This window comes from Mauremys reevesii, linkage group 7, assembly GCF_016161935.1.
Source record: "Mauremys reevesii isolate NIE-2019 linkage group 7, ASM1616193v1, whole genome shotgun sequence".
NCBI lineage: Eukaryota > Metazoa > Chordata > Testudines > Geoemydidae > Mauremys > Mauremys reevesii.
In genome coordinates this window covers 53220271-53243087 of record NC_052629.1, presented here as the reverse complement: position 1 = coordinate 53243087, position 22817 = coordinate 53220271, and the positions used below count along the sequence as shown (strand labels likewise).

General features: G+C 40.1%; 1 long non-coding RNA gene across 1 annotated transcript; it reads right to left on the bottom strand.

Moving 5' to 3' along the window:
- Nucleotides 1-16344: 16344 nt before the first annotated feature.
- Nucleotides 16345-22312, bottom strand: LOC120368959. The gene is made up of 3 exons (XR_005582865.1): nt 22242-22312; nt 20792-20850; nt 16345-16451 (listed from the first exon to the last, which is right to left on the bottom strand). It is a non-coding gene; the product is annotated as an uncharacterized LOC120368959 (long non-coding RNA).
- Between the last annotated feature and the right edge of the window lie 505 nt (nt 22313-22817).

The following is a 22817-nucleotide window of genomic DNA, read 5'->3' as shown; positions in this document are numbered from 1 at the left end:
GCTAGTGCATGTATGTCTAGCCAAGCTGGAAATTACACTTCCAGCTCCAGTGCTCTTCTCTGTCAGTGCACAGACCTGCATGACTAGCACTGGCTCAATTTCAATAGATTTGGAATTTTGATTTGCCTCAGATAAGTACCCAAACCTTAGGATGTCTATTCAAAGCAATTTTGCTATTTTAGTCTGCAAAATTTAACTGGAAATCTCATGAGAAAAACATTTTTCATGAGATTTCCAGTATTTCTGCCTCCTGGTTTAGCCAGATCTAGAAATATTAAAGCTTTAGAAGTTTGGGAGTTGTCTTCTTTTTCCTTTGACTTCCCAACAGTAGAAAGAATTATTGTTGTCTCTCAAGCTATTGATAAATATTTAGCCACACTTTTTTTAATAAACAGGCATTGGGTATACATTTTCTAACTCAAAAATAATCAACAAGTAAAAAAATCAATCAGGAAATTGAGAGTTTACCAACAACAGCACTACAAGCAATAATAGAGCCTCTCTCACACTAACATTTACTAAGTAGAAAAAACTACCTTTTTTTTCCTTTTTTCGGTTGCTTTTTAGAGTTTTCATGAGCAAGGGTGGGTAATAGTGTTGTAAACAAAATTAAAGATTTTTTTTAATGGGCTGGAAGCAATTTAAAATGCTGTTACCTAATAAAATCAGTATTCATATAGGGCTTTTCACCTTCAAGCACTATATTAAATACTTCTCACAACAACTCAGGGGCCCAATGCCCCCCATACAAGAAATGAGTAAATTACATCGACTTTCCATTGTTACAGCCTTGGGAAATAGGTAAAGTATAATCTCATGTGAAGATGACATTCTGCTGCAAGTGCTCACATATCTGTTTCAAATGATGCATTTTGTTTTTCCTGTTGGAAAAAATATCTGTAAACTGAGACAAGTGACAGAACTGAAAGATTCATTTTAGGATGAAACTGGTTGTGACATGGCTACACATATCCTATTAAGAAGGTTTTATTGTTATTTTAAAGTCTCATTAAAAGCCTACAGTCAAACAGGAATAAAAAGGGGCTTATTTCAGGTATTCTCCAAATGCCCATTTTGCATTTGGGCCCAGTCTTACATTCTTCCAGCTCAAAAAACATTTTGGTTACATAAGAAATGCAAGAGCATTGCCTGCTATTAAATAAGACTCAATTAAGCTATAGTAACGGGTACAGCTACTGTATTTGTAAGTGAACTCTGGTGATCCAGTGGCATGTACTGACCCTTTGCAAGGTCACTGTTGCATTCACAGTACTTCCTTGTTTTTTTGCTTTTTGGTTTTTGCCCCTTTTTGCTCCCAAAAAAATACCCATTGTTCTAAGTTATAGAATATCCTTGCATGGCTTTATTCTCCACTGCCTAGCACCTTGTATAGTCATTTACACCTGGGCAAAATGTGTGCATTCTATACCCCCTTGGCACAGATGCAAATGACCCTACAAAAATGTAATACAGTGGGGACTCAAGACTGCAGAGCATTCCCTTGTGTTTCATATACCAACCCCTATTCAATAACATTGACCTGTTTATTTGAGGCTGCTAGTTACTTGGTAATGCAGCAAGAGGATTTGACCAGTTTAGAAACTGATTGTACCTTATTTTAGAAGTCACCCTGCCTCCTGGCAGGCTGGGAAGACTGTGATTCATGAGAGCCTTTGACGTTAATATGCTTAATTTTTTTTAAGTTGGTAAAAAGGAAATAAGTTGGAGGGTCCTTTTTGGAGAGGACAATCTAAGACAGGCACAGGACACACGGAAAGGGCAACCTAAAGTTTGTGTTAGCCGGCAGCACCTCTAGCTTTACTTCTTTTTGCTGTAATCATGTTTGATATCTTATAGGAACAGGGCTATAGTTGGTGAAGAACTGCCACTAGCAATCATAAAATAGACCCAAGGTGGTCATGTAGCCTGCTTGTTAAACTTCCACTTTTGGTAGCCTTTAAGCAGAAAGAACTGACTTCTTGAAACGCAATCTGGTTATTTCATCAGAGACATAACACAGAGTCTCCGGTTTTATTTTTTTAATTCACTATTTCAAGGCAATATATAAGCTACAATTTGACCGTAAAGTTTTGAGTGGGCCAGAGACAAGATGAGACACCATGTCTGAGAAATCTAGGTAGTTACCTGGTGGCTGCAGGTGACTCTCTTGTTAGCACCCTAAAATTAGAATGTTAATCTCAGATTGGCACCCCATTCTCTGTCACTCAGGTTTTGCTAAACAGTGATCTGATTATGGCCACTTATGTAGTATTTGTTTTCATATAATCCTTCTAGCACCATAAGTGCTAAATATACCGTGCAGTTTAAATATAATGTTAACACCCAAGTGACTCTTGTTAACTGTGTTGGAACAGTCATAATAAGCATTTAAGAAAACCACAAGTGATTTCCAGACTTTTTATTTGGAAAAATGGTGTTTATATTGTTTCGTTTAATGAACAAACAGGCTCCAGCAGGCAGTGCTGAATATTTTAAAAACTTTACGGCCCCCTAGGACTTCCTAGCTGTTGTTATGTGGCACACTATAGAGATCTGGATCTTCTTGTGACAGTGGGGAGAGAAATCAACTCTTCCTACTCAAAAAGGACAAGCCCCTACCATTTAAGCTATGATCAAAGTCTCCATTATATGTTAACAATTTGGGGTCCATGACACACATATAAACTTGATGATTCCATCCAGTGGAAGGGACTATGTATTGGGACAGACACTAGAAAATCTGTTACAATAGTCTCACTATAAAATAACTTTAACAGAATGTCACCCCCCTGGGTGGAAGATCTGCTTGGATTGGCTTATGAATAAAAGAGGGAGTGTATGCAGAGTTAGGACCCTTCTCCCTTTGGGCACTTTGTTGCCCACTAGTGAGCTGGGGAGAAATGGGAACTAATTCACTCTTTGCTCCCCATCAGCATTAATTTAAACCTTTGCCTGTTTTGGGTTTTTTTACCTTCTTGCTCCATTTCAGCTGAACCCTCCCTCCCTCTAGTTATATAGTATAGAAACTTTGTTTTTAGGGGTGCTGTGGGTCTGATCAATCACCTGGTTTAAGTGTAATCCTTCTGCCCCTCCGAGTTGGCAGCAACAAGGGCCGGGTTCAGTATCTAGGGGTTCCATTTCAATAACGCAATGCAAAACCGGCTCGAGCCCCCACCCAGTGACCTGGGACAATTACATACCACCCCCCGGGCGCCTCTAGGAGGCAATATTTCCCCTCTCACAAGCACGGAGTCTGAGTGTAGCAAAATCCTTTTAATAAAGGAGAGAAACAATGTGGCCTTATGTTGGGGAAACACCACAAACAGGATTCATAACACAAACCATGAGCAAAACACCCACCCCCAAGTAAGTTTGGCAGTATCCTTTTCCCCTCAGGGTCTTAAGTCCAACCACCCAAAAGATCACCCCAAAGTCCCAAAAGTCTCTTGAGTTCAGCAACCCAAAAATCATCCAAAAGTCCAACAACCCAAAAGTCTCTGTCCCTGGTCAGTGCAGCCCCAGAGTTCAAAAGTTTATCTGCAGAGTTTTACCTCCCACCCCCAGCCTGGGTGGAAATGGGCGGGGAGGAAAGGGGCGCATGGGGTGTTAAGGGGCACCTTACGTGGTCCGAGGCCGACTGCCCCGCCTCTCTGTGGGGTTCTGCTGCAGCCTGCACCACGAACTGCTCCGCTGTACCAGCCACTCTGCTCCGCTCCTTCAGCCATCCTGTGAGCTGCTCTATCTGCCCCTGCAAACTGCTCAGCTCCGCTTCGCTCTGCTCCTTGTTCTGTGGGCCACTCCAACCGTCCCACAAACTGCTCCGCTGCCTGCCACTTAGCAATATATCTTCAGGCTCCCATACTGGTTAACACAGCACTCAGTGATCTCAGCTCAGTAATTTTAGCACTTTAGTGATTTCAGCTCTTAGTGATTTCTGCTTGTAGTAGGGGCGCCCCAGTGCTGGTGCACCACCAGCCCAAAGTGATTTCAACACAGCAAACTGTAACTAGACTCCTAATAGAATCAAAATTAGCTCTGCTATTCAACAGTGAGGGGAGAATGTGGTGCAATTGGTGTTCTAGGCCCCCAAAAGGGGCCCATACCATTAGGCACACATACCTTGCCCCCAACCTCTCTCAGTTCACTGGGTTTTGGAACCCATGTCCCTTGTCTAGCGAGTGCTATTTAGTTGATGGTGAGACCCTCTGTCATAAAACAGTTTCATTGTCCTTGTTTCACATAATCAGGATAACAACACTTTATTCCTCCTGCCCCAATAACAGAGAAACTGAGGATCTCACAGCTGCCAAAGTGACCATTTGGGGCTGTTGTGGGCTCATGCTAGGCGGGGTGGGTGTGTCTATGCAAACAAGATCAGTCCCTGAAGTTCTTTTCCACACTCACCACCAGATGTCAGGGTAGAGCTCATCCTGATTCTGCTTACATCAGGATATTTCCCCTTGGGGCCAAACTGGCTGCAGCCTGGTAGGTTTTTTCACCTTCCTCTGAGCATCATGGAGACACAGTTAAGTTAAATAGGAATAGGACTTAGACATTTAATATTTGGAATTTGTGTAAATGTTAGTGCATCGCAACTTGTGGCCAGCATCCAGTGGTCCAAAGGGGCCTGCACCCAGAAATAAAAGAGACCTGGGATTTTGCTGGTGGACCTCGAGACTGTGGGGAAAAGGCACTTCTGCAGACTGAGGTCCCTCTTTGGTATCTTCTGTCCCCTTCACACAGGGGAGGGTAAGAGGATTCAGCAGAGCAAGCTGAATTTGAAGGTAGACAGTGGGAAGTCTACCCTGAGTTATGGGCTATATGCTGAAAGCTCTATAAACCCCACAGTGGACCCACTTAAATGCCTGATATGGTGCAGTGAAGATAACACTGGGGTGGAAGATAACACTGGGGTGCTCCGTTGGATAAAGTTGTGGCCTGCTGCTTTACTCCATTCCCGTGTCTGTCCTTATTCACTTGCATATCCTGATCAAAGTGCTGTAACAAATTGGGATTGGTCATCCTGTTTCTTTATATTTTCTGCACTAGTAAATGAATACAAAATTGAACATGTAACACATATCAAAGTCTCTGTGTGAATTTAACTCCCACTAGCTTACCCAGGACAGCTCTTTGTATGCTCCTTGATTCCTTCACAAGGAAGGCTGACACACCACTTAAACCAGTGGTTCTCAACCAGGGATACACATACCTCTCGGGATACACAGAGGTCTTCCGAGGGTACATCAACTCATCTAGATATTTGTCTAGTTTTACAACAGGCTACATAAAAAGCACTAGTGAAGTCAGTACAAACTAAAATTTCATATAGACAATGACTTGTTTATACAGCTCTATATACTATATCAGTGTTTCTCAACCTGTGGGGTCATGATTTATTTTATAATTATATGGTAACAATGAGAAGGCAATTTTTCAGTAATAGTGTGCTATGACATTTTTGTATTTTTATGTCTGATTTTGTAAGCAAGTAGTTAAGTGAGGTGAAACTTAGGGTACGCAAGACACATCAGCCTCCTGAAAGGGGTACAGTAGTCTGAAAAGGCTGAGAACCACTGATAACCTACAGAAATAACATCACTAGGTCATGAAGAGTCACTACACTACAGAGACAAAGGAGGTTTGAAACACAGAAATTACTTTAGTGAAGAAACTGAAATTAAATACCGTACTTGACTATCGCTTCAAGGGAAACTTATGTTTCCAACATTAAAATACTAGTGTTATGGAAGGATTGTCTGAGCACAAAGATAGCTATGAATTAGCAAATCAGTGTTAAAACTCAGGCCTTGAGCTGAGCATAACCATACTCAGGAGATTAATCTTGCCCCATTTCTCCAAAGTTCATGGTATTCAGTCAGATTTGCAACTGAGGATGCATTCCAGTGTTATTAAGTCTGTGTATTTCAATACAGCTCAATCCATGTGCACTCTTTCCTGTGTTCTCTGCTGTTGCACCAACAGCTGTGCAGTCAATTATCCAGACATCCTGACCAACTGGAATATGAGTTTTCAGCATTTCTGTGCCTGTTCTGAAGGGACAACAACAAAGGGACTCGAAGAATTTGGCTCAGATTTATGTAAATAAAAATCAGGAGCAACATTCATGAAATGTATAGGTTTGTCTTGAATGCTTAGTACTGAACTTACAAGGCTGCAAGTTCTGCTGCATCTTATTTTGCTTTTTGTAGGCACTGTTTAGACATAAATAAGCTGTCCTTGACAAACCTAGCTTTCATACCCCACAGAGATGATTACCTCCCAACACTTGCCCAGAAATGGGAAGAGAAAGGAAATTGTGCAAAGACTGCAAATTAAAGTACATTTTATTGTGTTTGCCTGTCCATTTTATTACAGCTTGTCTAAGGCTGGGCAAAAAATGAGTAACAAATCTGATAACTGTCAGTTCACTGATGACTATATTCTCAAATATATTAATTATTCAAACAAAACCATTTGCTAAATAATTTCTGATAGTAATACTTAGCATGTCACTCAGTCACAAGGAGTTTCTTCCAAATGTTCAATACTGGGAATTTGATCCATTTTCATTAGACGCACAAGTTACCATATCTGTTTCGGTTCCCTGATTGGATGAGCAAGACTGTTAAAATTGGCAAAAAAAAACAGGAGTACTTGTGGCACCTTAAAGACTAACAAATTTATTTTAGCATGAGCTTTCGTGAGCTAAAGCTCACTTCTTCGGATGCAGTGAGCTTTAGCTCACGAAAGCTCATGTTAAAATAAATTTGTTAGTCTTTAAGGTGCCACAAGTACTCCTGTTTTTTTTGCGGATACAGACTAACACGGCTGCTACTCTGAAACCTGTTAAAATTGGATTACTCATGTAAAGACAAATTTGAAATTCATCTATAAAAACTGCTTTAAAATTTGCTGTTTCCACAAACATTTTTGCCAGTAAACTAATTCACTAGAACATTAGTGGAACACAAATATAAGAAGGCAAATGTAGCACTTGTTTCAAAAGTCAAACAAATATTCACAGACAGATGTTTGCAGGATTCGCATAATTCTCATGCTGCTTGCTTTACTAATCAAAGGAAATTATCATTTGTAATGGATAAGTCTCATTATGGCCTTGATGCATGTGAATAATCCCATTTATTTCAAGGTCTTGATGCCCTATGCTCCTGTTTGCCCTTTTCTGTATTTAATTCCAAGTCCTTCAGGGAGCAAATGAAGCAGATATTCCATCTATAGCTATTTTTCTCCACCTTGTTTTGGTCTTGTCTATTTAGATTGTTAGCTCTTTGGGGCAGGGATTGTCTCTTATTTGTTTTTACAGTGCCTAGCACAATGGGACCCTGTTCTCAGTTAGCCTCTAGGCACTACCATAATAAAACAAAACAAAGACGGTACCAAGTGGACTTCTTTCACAACAAGCTAGATTTTACTTACACTGGTATGAATTGGGAGTAACCCCACTGGCTTCACCAGAATGAATACTGCAACAACTCAAACTGGAACATATCTTTGTGTCATCTCTTTGCTTAATGACATATTTCTCAAGTGCTGATTTATGAAGAACTTCAGATTCAGCTCATTTTAAATCAGGTTAACTGAGCACTGAGCAAACAGTATTCTACTTCTGTCTTAGCATTTGGAACACATAAATCATAAAGATTATAAATAATTGAGAATTAGCTTCTCAACCAGAGAATTTCCTTTTACTGCTCTTTACTACACAGATGAAATGTAAGTCCACAAAAACATATTGCAATTATCACACTGAAGACTGCTATAACTATATTAAAATACATCCCTAGTATTATGTTTCCATGTAAGCCATTCTGAGAGTTGCCACAGAGATGTTATGCAATTGTGAATGGGAGGGGAACTAGGGCTGGGTGAGGATATCCATCAGAAAACCTCTCTATTAAGATTATCATCCATACAACTGAAATCTTTTGAGAACCCCAATCTAGATATTTCAGCCACAAAGTCCTTCTAAAATAAATAAATGAACAAATAAAACAATAGTACTGCAGTTCCAAATTATCAGTAGAATTAGGTTGGTTATATAAGTAAATTAAAAAGCTCAGCTCCTCATGATGTACATAGCCTCTCAGGCTGCTTCTAGAACTTAATTGATCTGATAATAAACTTCTTTCAAGTCTCCTGAATAAGGAACATGGGAGGAACATGAAGAAAACTTTTTGACTGTGGCAAGATACCGAAAAGGAGGAAAGAAAGTGACTGAGAGAGCAAAGATCAGGAAGAATCTCCAAGTCCATTTATTTATTAATTTATTCTGAGCATCCAAAGATGTGCTGGACACTTCACAAAATGAGTAAAGACAGAATCCTTCCAGTGACTTCAATGGGCAATGAATCAAACCTTAAGGGTCTAATCCCACCCTCAATTTTTAAACCAACAGCAAAGTTCCACACTGGGAAGAGGATCAGGCTCCTAACTCTCCTATATAATGGCTGTTCCAAAAGTGCTGCTATGTTTAATCAATAACTATATCCATTTAGTACAGGGGTCTACAGCTATGGGATTCTCAAATATGCAATGCAGAGAAACTTTATCAACATCATCGTTGCTTACTCTCCTACTTATACATTATGGCTTATAGCATGTTCTAAAATATATTTTGAGCCATTGTGATAGACAGTGAAAAAACACCATGTTCAATGGGGAATGTATTCTAGTGCTATCATTTATAAATGGTCAGAATCACCTGCATTATTACAATTTTCTGTTCACAGTATGGTATTTCTTGAAAGCAAATGACTGGACATTGTTCCCTGAAATACTTGTCTTGTTGCTCAAAAAAACTGGAGCATCAGCTGTCTCATACTAAACCTCTTATAAGTAGCAAACAGTGTTAAAATGGGCATTTTAAAAAATGTAATAGTCTAGGTTTCATTCAGTGTATTCCAGAGACACCTGGTTCTTATATTTACTTTCATTCTGTAGAATTTCTTAATATTTCTTACACCATGTTTATTGATGCTTTTCAAGAGATTAGTCAGTTAAGCAGTTATCTATGCTCTAATTTCCTCAGGTTAGTTTAATCTTCTTATACTCTTCAGTGACGCTATAGGGTCTGGCTACAGTTTTAAATACCACCTGATTCTAAACAGATTCAAGAGGTTCAGAAATTTTGCTCTAAATTTTTGAAGATTGATCTTGTGTATTTTGATCCTAAAGTTCAAATTTCTGTAAGTTGCATCCATGACATCAGGGGACACTTCAACTAAGACAAGAAAAGAAAAACTTGGACTAATCCCAGGAAATAGCCTAATTTTATTATGTGTTAACTACTTACGCTAAACAATCTGTTCCACCTTGTTTTTAGTTGTGACATTCTGAATAAGTTTCCCAGACCTGAAACAGAGCTCTGTGTAGCTCGAAAGCTTGTCTCTTTCACCAGCAGAAGTTGATCCAGTAAAAGATATTAACTTGTCTCACTAATATCTCAGGACCAACACAACTACAACAACACTGCAATCACCTGTAACAATCAGAAGAAATCATCCAGCACTGGAGTTTCATCTAACACCACCTAGCCCAGAGAAAACAAGTCCTTGCAACAGCCCTTCTGTCTCAAGTTGTCTAAAATGTTCATTTATATGTACAAAATCCCCTAGGGCTTGTCTTCTTTTCCACCAGCAGTGAAGTCATTTCTCCCTATTCCTTGGGCTTTTTCGTATACAAAATTCTGGCTAGCAAATGCCGAGCAGTGCTGTGAGAAAGATCACTAAATTCCTTGCTGACAGGACAGAACTCCTTTGTCCTGACCATTCATAGCTCCATCTAACAGACAGCTGCCTATCTCCATTTATTGAAATTGTTTTGGGATATGAATGTTTAATCTACACTGTGTATTAAAACCAATGTCCACTAAAGCAGTTATGTGATTTTAAATCTAGCTTTAGTTTGTGGAAAGACCATTCTGAAGAAAATTATACAATGAACTGTGGCAAAAACTCCAGTGAAAGGGAATCCAAACTATGTGTCTTAGCCACAATACGTAAAAGTCTCTGTAGTGACAGATGGATTCCTGGCACATCCATTAGTGTTTAAATACTGCACCAACAACTGAGCTTTTCTACAGGCCACCTGAATAGCAGTGTATACATGCTTTGTGACACAGATATCTCAGACAACTCCTGAATAGTTAGCATTTTACAAAATTAGTTTGATTGACTGAACCAGAAAATACAGGTCCTCAAATGAATTCTCCAACTGACCTCTGTTCATGGGGGAGAAAGGGATATGTTTAATTACAGGAAAACACAGCAATATAGCTAATTCCCCCATGATTTTTGTGTAGTGATATGATCACAGTGAAATAGAATAAAGCTGGGCAGGCGGAGACTGGACACTGAAAAACAGTTTCCAAAGCCCATCCAAAAATGCTATGGCTGGCTCTAATCATAAATTATTGTATAGCTATAGGCCTCACTCCTTTTATATTCTCTCTAATTACATGGCAGAGCTCCCTTTGCACCTCAGTTTCCCCATCTATAAAATAGGGATAACAATGCTTACCTTTTTTGTAAAGTACTTTGATATCAATTGATTCGTATAGGTAAATAGTAGAAGGAGTAGTATATATATACACACATGTTAACATGTATTTCCTTTCTGAGGGCCATATCATACTTCTCCAGCATGGAAGGGTCTGAGATGTCACACAAAGAAGAAAGTTAGCAAGCTACAGTATCACCCCCTGACATATTCACATATTGTGCTAGAGCATTACCAAAAAAGCTGAGTTAAAAGGCAAAAACTATGAAAATCCTAACAGTAAGCACTGGATTTAGTGGATATTAACTAATGCATGTTACAGTATTTACCTTCTAATGGATTTCCTAGACTCTTTTGGCCAAAACCTGCATCTCTGCTTTTCCTCCATCCAATGAAAAAGAAGGGAACACATGATCCTATGGATCTACAATACATACCTCATGGTTCATTCATGATCCCTATTTTGGGCACTGTTATTGATTTTAAAATATAATCAATAAAATATGTAAATACCATTCAAATTAGCATTCTCTAAGCAGCCAATTAGTGACCCAAAACTTAAATACATAAAAATAGGACAGGATGGAATCAATTAAAATTAACTACATTGTTCATAATAATAGTTGCCTTTCATTTTTGTAAAAGATACAGTTGGTATGACTCCAAGTGAAATGTCACCTGTTATCATCCTGTCACAACAGGGTAAAAACAAACCACCTTTGGATAATCTCATCCTGGAAATAATCATTTTTGCTCAGCCTGACAGACAATGTCAATTTGAGGAAAAGGAGGAAATGAATTGCTCATGATGGGGGAGGTTTGACTCTTTATGAAAGCTGGACTCACCCATCAGAGACCACAACTAGTCCCAAAGCAGGAGCATACTACCCCTTAAAACACCAATGCCATTCTCAGCATTTTGAAATGTACCATTTTGATGGCATGCCAAAGCCTGACCACATATTTGCAACTTTCAAAATAAGTAAAGAAAATGGTGTGATCCATTTAAACACTTTGACATAAAACAGTCAATGGACTTCTGGATGATCATCACCCACCTCAGAGATACCAAGAAATAAATCACCTGAGAAGTGCAATAATCTCTCAGCAATGCATGACCTATCATGGCGTATCACTGCTATGAATGGCATTGATACACATGTATAGACTTGTACCTTCAAAGGGCATTTAAACATAGATATGACATGGACTCTGACAGCCAGTCTGCCCATTTCACACTCTTTATTGTAATGATATTTCTCACTGCAGGAAGCAAGCCTCACCAGGCTGCATCCAGTAGCCTGCCCTTGGCAAATAATGCCCAAATAGCACTTGCAAATGCTTTCCCTTTATTTCCCCAACTTTGCAACTGGTGGCCCTAGGACACATAATACAAAAACTATCATTACAAAATCCTAGCAATGAATCAATTACTAGAGATTGTAAATGAACGTGTGGCATTGAAGTGTTCTTTAGGCCCAGTCCAGCTGTCCAACAATAGCCTGATGGGGGAGGAAGAACTTGGATGTAGGCCTTCGATCCTTGGCTGCTGCTGAGATAGCAGAATGCTTAGCCACTTGGGAGGAGGGAGCATTTTATGTATCTTTGTAGTAACCATTCTCTCCATCTCAAGATTGCTCTGATGATCTCTAAAGGGAGCCACCTCCAAGCCTTCCGTGACTGCAGGGCTGGCCTTTTTTGTTTATTTATTTTATTTTTCCTGTGGCTCTTGAGTTACAGGAAAGTAAACTGGACAGTTCCAGAAGTCCTTATTTAGCATGCTCTCAGTTCTTATACAAAGTGAGATTTGACTAAGTGAACCCTGAGAAAGGACTTCAGGATTTATCCAGAGGATCCTTGACATTTAAGGTGGGGGCCTGGAGGACTCACAGCCACAGAAAATGTTCATTGTCAAAAGACCAGAGGTAGCTAGTTTTCTCAGACTCTGGTCAGAGGACAATTAAAATGTTTAAAAATGAATTAATTATCAATATCTTTTATTTTTGGACCAATGGACCATGTTAGGAGTGTTAGTGATGATAATATAGGATTCAGGCATGTATATTCGCCTGAGATAGAATTTTGGGTCTTGTTTGCCCGTTTGATTTTTGATACACTTATATCCTTACTAATGTGTGTGAACAAAGAACAAAGACATTGTGTGTGGCTTCTGCCTAGCCAGATGGGTTTGTTAGTATAATGGAAACAGATAAGAACAGCTAAAGTGTTACTGGGTATGGTGGGAGCATAATATACGAGCACATACTTAAAGACTGCTTCGACTCTATCTCAAGGTAAGATCAAGCAACCAATCTGGAAGGCAAGGAGATTCGGGGTGGGGGGGAGATATAAGAAACACTAGGGCCAAAGAAATGCAACCTCACTTCTTACCCCTCACATGGGATACAAAAGAAGTGGGATGAAGCCCCCAGACTCACGTCCCCCCAAAATGGAACATGACCATAAATTGTAAGAGATCAAGGGTGTGCACTACAGGTATATCTATGCCTGCTAAGGACGGGGGTGAATGGGACAGTGGGAAACAAGGCTCTGTGGCATAAGAGCTATGGATATGCTTGCTTGAAACTAACTCCAATAAACATTGTATTGCCTACACTTTGGACTTCCGGTCTTCTGCTTTCTGTCTGCATGACAAGAACCAGGGGAGGAGGTGAAGGGAAAGCCCCCTAACAGACCATTTCATTCAACAGTTTCTGGCTCTCTCCTTTTTCAGCAATCTAGTCTGCTGCCCTCGCGGCGACCGGCAGAGCGCCCCCCGCAGCTTGCCGCCCCAAGCACACGCTTGATGTGCTGGTGCCTGGAGCCACCCCATTGAGGACATAGTTCTGTATACTCAAGTCCAAGGTTCAATGCTCTGTCACTCAAGGCTGATTTACATAGTCAGCATTGCAGCAAGACACCTGACTGCATCTTAATCTACTCTAAGCAGCTGAGGCAGAGCAGATGTTGTTTGTTTTGTGTTCTTGTATAAATACTGAGGATTTCATTGAGAACCTAAGTCCTGGCTAGTCTACTGAAAAGTTGGCAGCAAATAAAGATAACTGCTGATGATATCCATACAACACTCTGATCATACATCACCACCATGCTTGCTCTTAATAGAAAAAAACTGTGTTAAAGAGGACTTTACAAATATATCTCACTAAAGATCTTAAATTAGTTTAAACCTCAGGTAGTGTTTGTAGTATATTTTAACAAGGATAGTCCTCCAGTTCATCTACAGTAAAGTCAAAATGTTGAATCTGTGACATCACAATGGACAAAATGATAATACCTTATGACATCATAAACACATGGTTATGTCTTCACTACAGGATCGAGTAGAAGGTGATCCTGTCCTAGGAAGGAGGAAACCTTTAGAAAAAGATGTTTTCAATAATAGCAATGGGAATACAGAAAAATACTTCCCACACCCAACCCTGCAGTCCTTTCTCTGGCAGAATGGAATTCCTATATGAGAAAAAATTACAGGATTGGACCTAATGTTTTAAACAAATGAAATACACAAAAATACCAGAATTTCAAAAGGAATTTATTTTTGTCATTTAAAAAATGCTGTTCCTTTTTTTTTTTTTTTTAGCGTTTCAAATGATTTTATGCTACAATTTATCATTACCATAGCATCTAGTGAGAATGCTTAACATTATAGGAAAACTAATTGGTGCAACCATACAACTCCCACCACAATCACAAGTCTTAGAGGTGTTAAGTTAAACAGTTCTATGGTTTAGTCCAGAGTTTTATGTCAGGATAGATCAGATGAGGAAAATATCTACAAACCAAGTAAGAGTATGTATAATAACAGCAGTGTCACTAATGGGGAGGAACATGAACTGCAAAATATGCATTCAAATATCAAACACCCAACAAATTCAGGGGTGCCCAGAGCGGTTTTGGTTTATTCAATAACAAAAGTAGAGCCAACTGTGCAATTAGGATCAAGATCACTAAACCCACCCAGCCACAAACATGGGGTGCGACATTGGATCTGAGACTTTGGTCCAGGCCCGCTGCCTTTCAATACATGTAAATGTCCAAATTATATCAATCAGAAAGGCAATCTATCTTTCCCATGTGTCACAATAATCAAATTCCTATTTACTTCAGCAAAGACATTTTTATGAGGACTCTAAAAGGTGGCATCAGATAGTTTATGCCAATGAAAAGAAACCAGCATCTCTTCAGAAATCCAAATCAAAAAAATAAAATATACTTTCACTACAAAACACTTATTTACCTTCAACTCATTTATCTTCAGTTACAATAAAATGGGCTTGTAGTAAACAGAAGGAGCCTGATTCTCCACTGCCTTGAACCTTCTATAGTAAGTGCAAAGTGAGCGTGAAATACTATCAAATCAGAATACTCCATTTACGTAGCAAATTATAATCACAATACATTCATTTTACACTCCTGTAAATGACTACACCCGGTGTAAGGCAGTAGAGAATCAGACTCAGGATGTTCAGAAGAAAAACAACAGGATTTCCCCTCACAATGAGTAATACATTTGCACCCCCTGCTGGGGGAAAACTCATGAGTAAAACCCAAGAGGATCCTATCCACATCTAATGCCTCTTTTCTTTCTAATCCGTATATCTAACTATCAGATTTGTATTTTATTTCAAACATTCTGACTAAAAGATATCATAAATCAGTTGTAACTAAATTTGCAATTGCCCTTAGTTTCTACTGATGAACAGTTTATTCAGTAGATTAACACATAATGAAGAGAAACAACATCTAAAGTCCTTATTTTCTGAAATGATCGCGTTCTTGTAAGGTCAAAAAAACTGTATTCTTGCTCTTTACGATGGGTGCTTAAGCTATTTTAACATGCAAAGTGAGCGTGAAATATACTAAACTAAATTTTAATATACAGTTAAAATCATGTACCTAGGGAACAAATAGCACTGATCCATTGGGCTGCACCTGTTTGACAGAGTCAATTCACTTTGGCAGCTTTCTGTAGGAGGGGTCCAAAGCTTAATTCCATAAACTTTACTCTTACTTTTCAGAGCAATAGCAAATCACTGAATGCTGATTTTTTTTATTATTTTATTTATAAAGTTAATATACAGTATCAGATTAATTGGTTGTGTTATGGAAAATATATTTAAAAGAAACCTATTAATGGAAGCAGATTATTGACGCATGGGCCTCTATATTTGATCGATCCTGTTTAGTTAGTAAAAGGTATCAAAACATCATTAAAAGAGTAGCTCTGTTGTTATATTTTCAAACCAGAAGGTGGCATTAAATTGCCACAAATCAGTTATATACTCTCTTTAATATGCTGTCCACCACAAAGTAGTACTGAAAAGTCACTGAACAGTGTGAGATCTGGAAATTAGACTGTCATTTGAAAAGGAGCGATAAAATTAGCTAATGACTGATGGTTGGGCTGAAAAAAAGATGTCTTCATCTTCCCTCAAGTCCACGTCCCTTTCATAGATGCCTCCAGCATCTATAGAATCATAGGACTGGAAGGGACCTTGAGAGTTCTTCTAGTCCAGTCCCCTGCATTCAAGGCAGGACTAAGTTCTAAACCATTCCTGACAGGTGTTTGTCTAACCTGCTCTTAAAAATCTCCAGTGATGGAGTTTCCACAACCTCCCTAAGCAATTTATTCCAGTGCTTAACCACCCTGACAGCTAGGAAGTTTTTCCTGATGCCCAATCTAAACCACCATTGCTGCAATTTAATCCCATGTTTGCCTTGACATTCCAGGGACGATGTCTGAATTTACTGCACTCTCAGACCCATTCCATATCACAATTTAGAAATTAAGTACCTGATGGTGGGTATTGATTTCATCTTCAGCTATACATCTGCTTTCTGCTCACTTCACACCCCTTCAGTACAGTGAGGAACCACTGGGCACCTTGTAAACTCATTCCAGCCTGCACCTAGGTCCAACAAACAGAGCCATGTCAGCAGCAGCAGATGCTACACCACAGTATGATACACTTAAAAGAAATTAGTTATCTGGAAATGCTGAATGCCAAGCAGAGGCAGCAACTCTCAGGCATGCAGGATTATATTCGTAGCAGATGTAAAGGTTTTCTAATAATGTATGTGTAAATTATCTAAAGCCTCCATGAATATTTTAAAAGGTATTAAACATTTCTACAATTTAAAAAAAAAGGATGAAATCCTGGCTGCATTGAAGTCAGTGGCAAAAATCCCTTTGACTTCAAAGAGGCCAGGATTTCACCCTTAGCTTGTACACCACTATATTGCAGTTAGATGTGGACCAGCAACATGGCAGCCAGGGTAGTTTCAGTGGGATATTTCTCTGTGCTCTCCATCCTGACATACATCGCCCTGAATTATACTGTCCAAGATCATGCAGTGGGAGGGTACAGTGTAGGAAAGTTTGTATTTCTGCTGCCTTTGCTCCACCTGTTCTGGTGAACAAGACAGGACTTTGTTTGCAGGGCTGTCAATCTGGCACCTCTCACCAGTATTAGTTTAATTTAAAAGAGAAAGATTATTTGTGTCAGATTTTCTCTTCTAACCCCCTTTAACCAGGGAATGTATAATTCGGCCATTAATTATTGCTTCTGAATGGGTCTACAATCTGCCACACATTCTGCAACTCAGCATTGTTAAAGATGTACATTGCACTACACAAGATTGTTAAAGAACATTTAATGCTAACTTTTAAAATTATTTAACCCCTTTTAGGTTTATAAGGAAAAGAATATATCAGCAATGCATGTTTTCATGGTCAGCACTTAGGGATGACTTTTTAAATGAAGTTTTACACAGATGAGCTCTCCTAAGATATATGAAATAAGTTTTGTTTTTTAATGCCAGTTGGGTGGTTTAGAGACCACATACATCGGATATCAGGATCTGGGTGTAAGCTGTTGGTGCATGAGTGGCCTATGAGCTTATCTGGTGGCTCCAATGGCAGTTTGGAGTAGTGGCGAGCATAGATCCAGGAGTCAGGTACTGGGCTTGGGGCAAAAACAAAGTCAAGGTCTAGAAGCCAAACCAATGGTCGCGACCAGAGTCAGGATTGGGAGCAGGGCAGGGATTAAAGACTAGACTGGAGCAGACAGGGATTAAAACTGGAACAAGGGACCAGGGCAAACACAGCTGCAGGTGTGGTACATGTTGAGCATGTACTGTACTGTACTGCACTGCTGCCTCTCCAAGGCTCACATAGCAGACTGCAGGCTCTCTGCTCAATCAGGAAGCACAACCATTGGGGAAGGCTTGCTGGGCCACCTAGAAACCAGGTTGGGAGCAGTTGTGCTTCTGACAATGGGCTCCGAGGTTAGCAGGTTCTGAGACCAACCAACCACCATTTTCCATCAGGCCCTGGTGACCACCTCTGGCCAACTGAGGGTTTATTTGGTTTCAGTGTGGTTGTACCCATATTGATGCTATGATACTAGCAAGATAAGGTGGAGGAGGTAACATTTTTTTGGACCAGCTTCTGTTGGTGAAAGAGACAAGCTTTCAAGCTACAGAGAGCTCTTCTTCAGTATAGCTTGAAAGTTTGTCTCTTTCACCAACAGAAGCTGGTCCAATAAAAGGTTTATTTGGTGACCGTTTGTGGCCCTGTTTTAATTCAAGTTAATTAATTGCCAATTAACTAAGACTTGATCTAAAGAAAGCCACCACTATTTGTGTTCCAAACATCTGTAGAGTGTCTAGGCTAGCATTTACTATCAGGTGAGTGTTAGTAGCTCAAGTTCAACCAAGACCCCAAACTTTCGTGTAGACACACCCTGAAAGAGAAGTTACAAAGGCTTCAGTATCACAGGAAGGGGCACTACAGCAGAGACCCTTTGAAGAATAGGAGACTAAAAGGGAAAATGAGTTCCCAAAAAGTCTGCAAATGACTAAGTGTCAGGAGACTGGGCCATAGGCAGTCAGGCCTAATGTTCAGAGTAAGAGTCAGGCCTAGAGGTCAAAGTCCAAACACCAGAGTCAAGGGTTGAGACAGAGTCAGAACCAAGAATCAGAGCTAAAGGTCAGGAATTACCTGGAATCAGGGAAGGCAAGAGCAGGGCTGGGTGCCAGGACAGGATTGAAACAAGGCCCGGTGCAGGACAGGGGCTAGGCTGGAACAAGGCTGTGTGCAGGGCAGAAGTAGGGTTTAGTGACAGAGAACCTGTGGCAAGTGCAATGAGCAGCTGCTAAGCCTCTACAGCTCTGGGGCTTAAGAGCAAGCCACCTGACTGCCTCAGATGGTTCTGCATTGGCTGCCTGAGGACTGGGCAGGCGCAGCTGCAGGCCTTCATTCCTGACATTAAATCGGCAGGGGAGAGAAAGAAAGAAATTTGGTTCTTTGTACAAACACTGGCTTCTCTTTTAATGTTTTTCATTACATATTTCATAAAGCTATCAGTCATATTTAGTATCAGAGGGGTAGCCATGTTAGTCTGGATCTATAAAAGCAACAAAGAATCCTGTGGCACCTTATAGACTAACAGACGTTTTGCAGCATGAGCTTTCGTGGGTGAATACCCACTTCTTCGGATGCAAGACTTGCAAGTCTTCTTCGGATGCAAGTGGGTATTCACCCACGAAAGCTCATGCTGCAAAACGTCTGTTAGTCTATAAGGTGCCACAGGATTCTTTGTTGCTTTTACAGTCATATTTAGTGAATGTGCACTAGAGTCATTATAGGCTACTGAAGGCCATATGTTCCCTGTTTGCAGGAAATAATCCCAGGAGAAGTGGAAATGCATGAAAAAAAAATCTGCAAAACAGAAGCATGGTAAATTAATGTGTAGCATGCCATCTGTGCTGCATGTTGTAACAAGCTATAGAGATGGGGGATGTCTAAAAAATTTGGACCAAAATCTTCCCTCAGGTATATCCACACAACCCTACTACAGTCAATGGTCTAGTTAGGAAATGTGGAGCGGATTCTCTGCAGACTTCAATGGAGTCACATCAGCAAGGAATTTGGCCCCAGGTGTTTTGACAAATGTCCAAATATGGAAAAAAAGCTTTGTATTTATTTGAGCAATAACCTCCTCCAGACCCCTTAATGAGTTGTGAGGTATTTTATTATTACCTTACTTATCTGATGTTTCAAACATGCTTGCATAGAACTTTAGGGCTGCAGTCACATTTGGAAAATGATATGCGCTGCCTGGTTGTTACTGAGAGTGGAATTTGATCTAATGTAAAGGCATAAAACCCACAGACACCTTCTTGTGTATAATGTATAATATTGTGGGCTTACACATATGCCACAAGAGAAATCCAGGATATATTTACTTATGCAGAGAGCATTTCCAAGCTGCTTTGACATCTCAGATTTAAACACACACATACAGTTTAACCTGGCCCTGAGTTCTTGGAAATCCACTGACTTCTTCATACAATACATGGACAAGGAGCCTGAATCACTGCTAAATTACTCCAGTGTTACACCATTGTAACTCCATTGAGATCAGTGGAATTGCTATATGTTTTCCAGAACATAGGCTTATGTTGGTAAATTGTAGATACTTGCATTTTTGAATGGCTCAACTTTCACTTTAGCCCCATCAATAGGCAAAATGGCCCCCGACACAGCAGAACAGTAGTTCGACTGCATGAGGAGAAAAGGAATGAATAGGATGCTGGGAGTGCATACACAGGGTGTGGATCTCCTGTGTAGAACAGAGCCCATCTCCACATTTGCTTCTTCTGTATTTCTTCAGGGTACGTCTATACTTACCGTCCAGGTCGGCGGCTAGCGTTCGACTTCTCAGAGTTCGATTTATCGCGTCTAATCTAGACGTGATATATCGAACTCCGAACGCGCTCCCGTCGACTCCAGAACTCCACCACTGCGAACGGCGGTGGCAGATTCGACGGGGGAGCCGCGGACTTCGATCCCGCAGCGTCTGGACGGGTGAGTATTTCGAACTAAGTAGTCGTACCTTAGTTCGCCCCCCCCCCTTAGTGTAGACCAGGCCTCAGAAGCAGGGCCAGAGTAAGAACAGCTAACTAGCTCCGCCAATCATTCCCTCCACACAAGGGTGGGTTCAATCCACATAGAAGCTATGTAAATCCTAGGCTACAATAGCAGTTGTGGAACAGGCTGAAAGAAAGAATTTCTTCCTCTTCACCCTCTGTAGATCTTCCCCAGGACATAACCATTCAGCTTGGGCTGCAAAATATATTCCTAAATTGCTACATATAACTGATTATAAAGTGTACACTTGTACACTACATATATAATTACACACACACACACATAGTTGGTACAGCTCCAAAAAGCCATTCTGACCTTTGAGACAAGTGTCTGCATAACTACCACCACTTTTGTTCCTTCTTCTTTAATACTACCTGAAAAAAGAAAGTTATATAAATCAAATTACATTTGAATGTCTGGCTTTTCCTGTTTCAGCTCAAAACCTTAATATTATTCAAAGTTAGGAATGACAATCCATGCTTATTTCATACCATTACAGGAGTAGAAGCATGATAACAATTCTCTTTTTCTCTTCTCCCTTTCTGTCCAACTTGTTAGTTTCCTTCTAGGTATACAACTTGCATATCACAAAGACCTGGAGCATTGTGGGCTACCTGAGTGTGGAATATAATCATGGACTCCAGAATAGCTTCAGATGAAGACAGTGGAGTTACTCCATCTTTACACTGGTGTAAATGAGAGCAGAAGGTGTCCCAATAACTATCATTGTATACAAAAAGGTCATTTTGATAGGGTGCCTTGCTTAGAGATAAATGTATAGCTAAAATGTAGCAAAACTCTTCCCATCCTGTTTTTTTAGGGAGCACCATTATAAAATGAAGTTGATTTTTTATAATTTTGTTACACAAAGAAGAGTAGAAAATGGCTCCAATGATGTGCATATACAATTATGGAAACATGCAGCAAACCAACCATTAGCACTGCCAACCGCCACAGAGGAGCCCACAAAAATTAAGCCTGGGGGTAGGAATCAGATTTAAAATCCTAACCTCCTGCTCCTAGGGAATAGCAGGGACTGGGAGTGCTGCAGAGGCAGTGTGTCTAGCCCCAAGGTAAGGAAATGCCTCACACTGCTCCACAATTACTCTTGTGGCAGGGAGAGATTTTGACAGTCTGATAGGGAAATGCAATGTCACTCTCATTCGAAATGATGGGGACCTCTAGGGCAGAGCATGTGAAGTAGGTGAAGAATGGCACAGGTCTATGACAGTGACACAGATGCAGAGGAATGCCCTGCGGCAAAGCATCCTTCAACAGGTGTTGAGCAAGCCAGTAAATTATCCCAGCTTGTTTTATAACACAAGCTGCAGTGGTAAACATACACTACACTAGTTAGGGGAAGTAAGAGTCTAAAGGTCAATGAATATAGATCTTTCCTGGAGGTATCACACTAACAGAATCATCTGCACCAGATAACCAGTATTCTTATAGTAGTCCAGAACCAAAGCATTGAATGGCCTTCATAACTTCCCTATGTTTGGAAGGATTTACCAACCAGTGTGCGTTACCCAGCAGTACATGGCATGCAAGAGCATAAGGCTAAGTCTGTTAAATTATTCTCTCCTGCAGGTGATGTTGTTCCTTATTAATATAATATTTCTTTCTTTCCACATATGTAGCTAGCACATTAAAAAGGGGGACACAAAACAGATCTTAAAATCATGCAGAAAGGAACAAAGCCACAAAACATAATCTGAATTTAGGAACTTCCTGCAATACAAGCAAATGTTTACCAACTACTTACCTCTATAGGGGGGTGTAAAGTTGTGGATTGCAGTGGTGGGTCATTGTTCATGTTCTCATCCCAGGTTTTTGTTTCCCTGCACCAACAGATGCCTTCCTCTGTTCAAATATCTCTTGAGCGCATATTGTGAAAATATATCTAAATGCAGCACACACAAACATTATTTACAATCTGTATGTATTAATATGCAATAGATTCCATTGTTTGCAGTGTTGTTGTAACCATGGTGACCCCAGGATATTAGAGATATTATAAGATGAGTGAAGTAATATCTTTTACTGGACCAACTTCTGATGGTGAAAGAGAAAAGCTTTCAGGCTATACAGAGCTCTTCTTCAGGTTTGAGACCTACAGTCCCGGACCCTGTTACTGATCTAGGACAGAAGTCAATAACCTCACTCTGAGACCTGTTTTTAGTTGTGACATTCTGAATAAGTTTCCCAACCTGAAACAGAGCTCTGTGTAGCTTGAAAGCTTGTCTCTTTCACCAGCAGAAGTTTGTCCAATTAAAGATATTACCTCACCCACCTTGTCTCTCTTATACAATAGGTGTCAGTTACTATATCTTGTCAACTG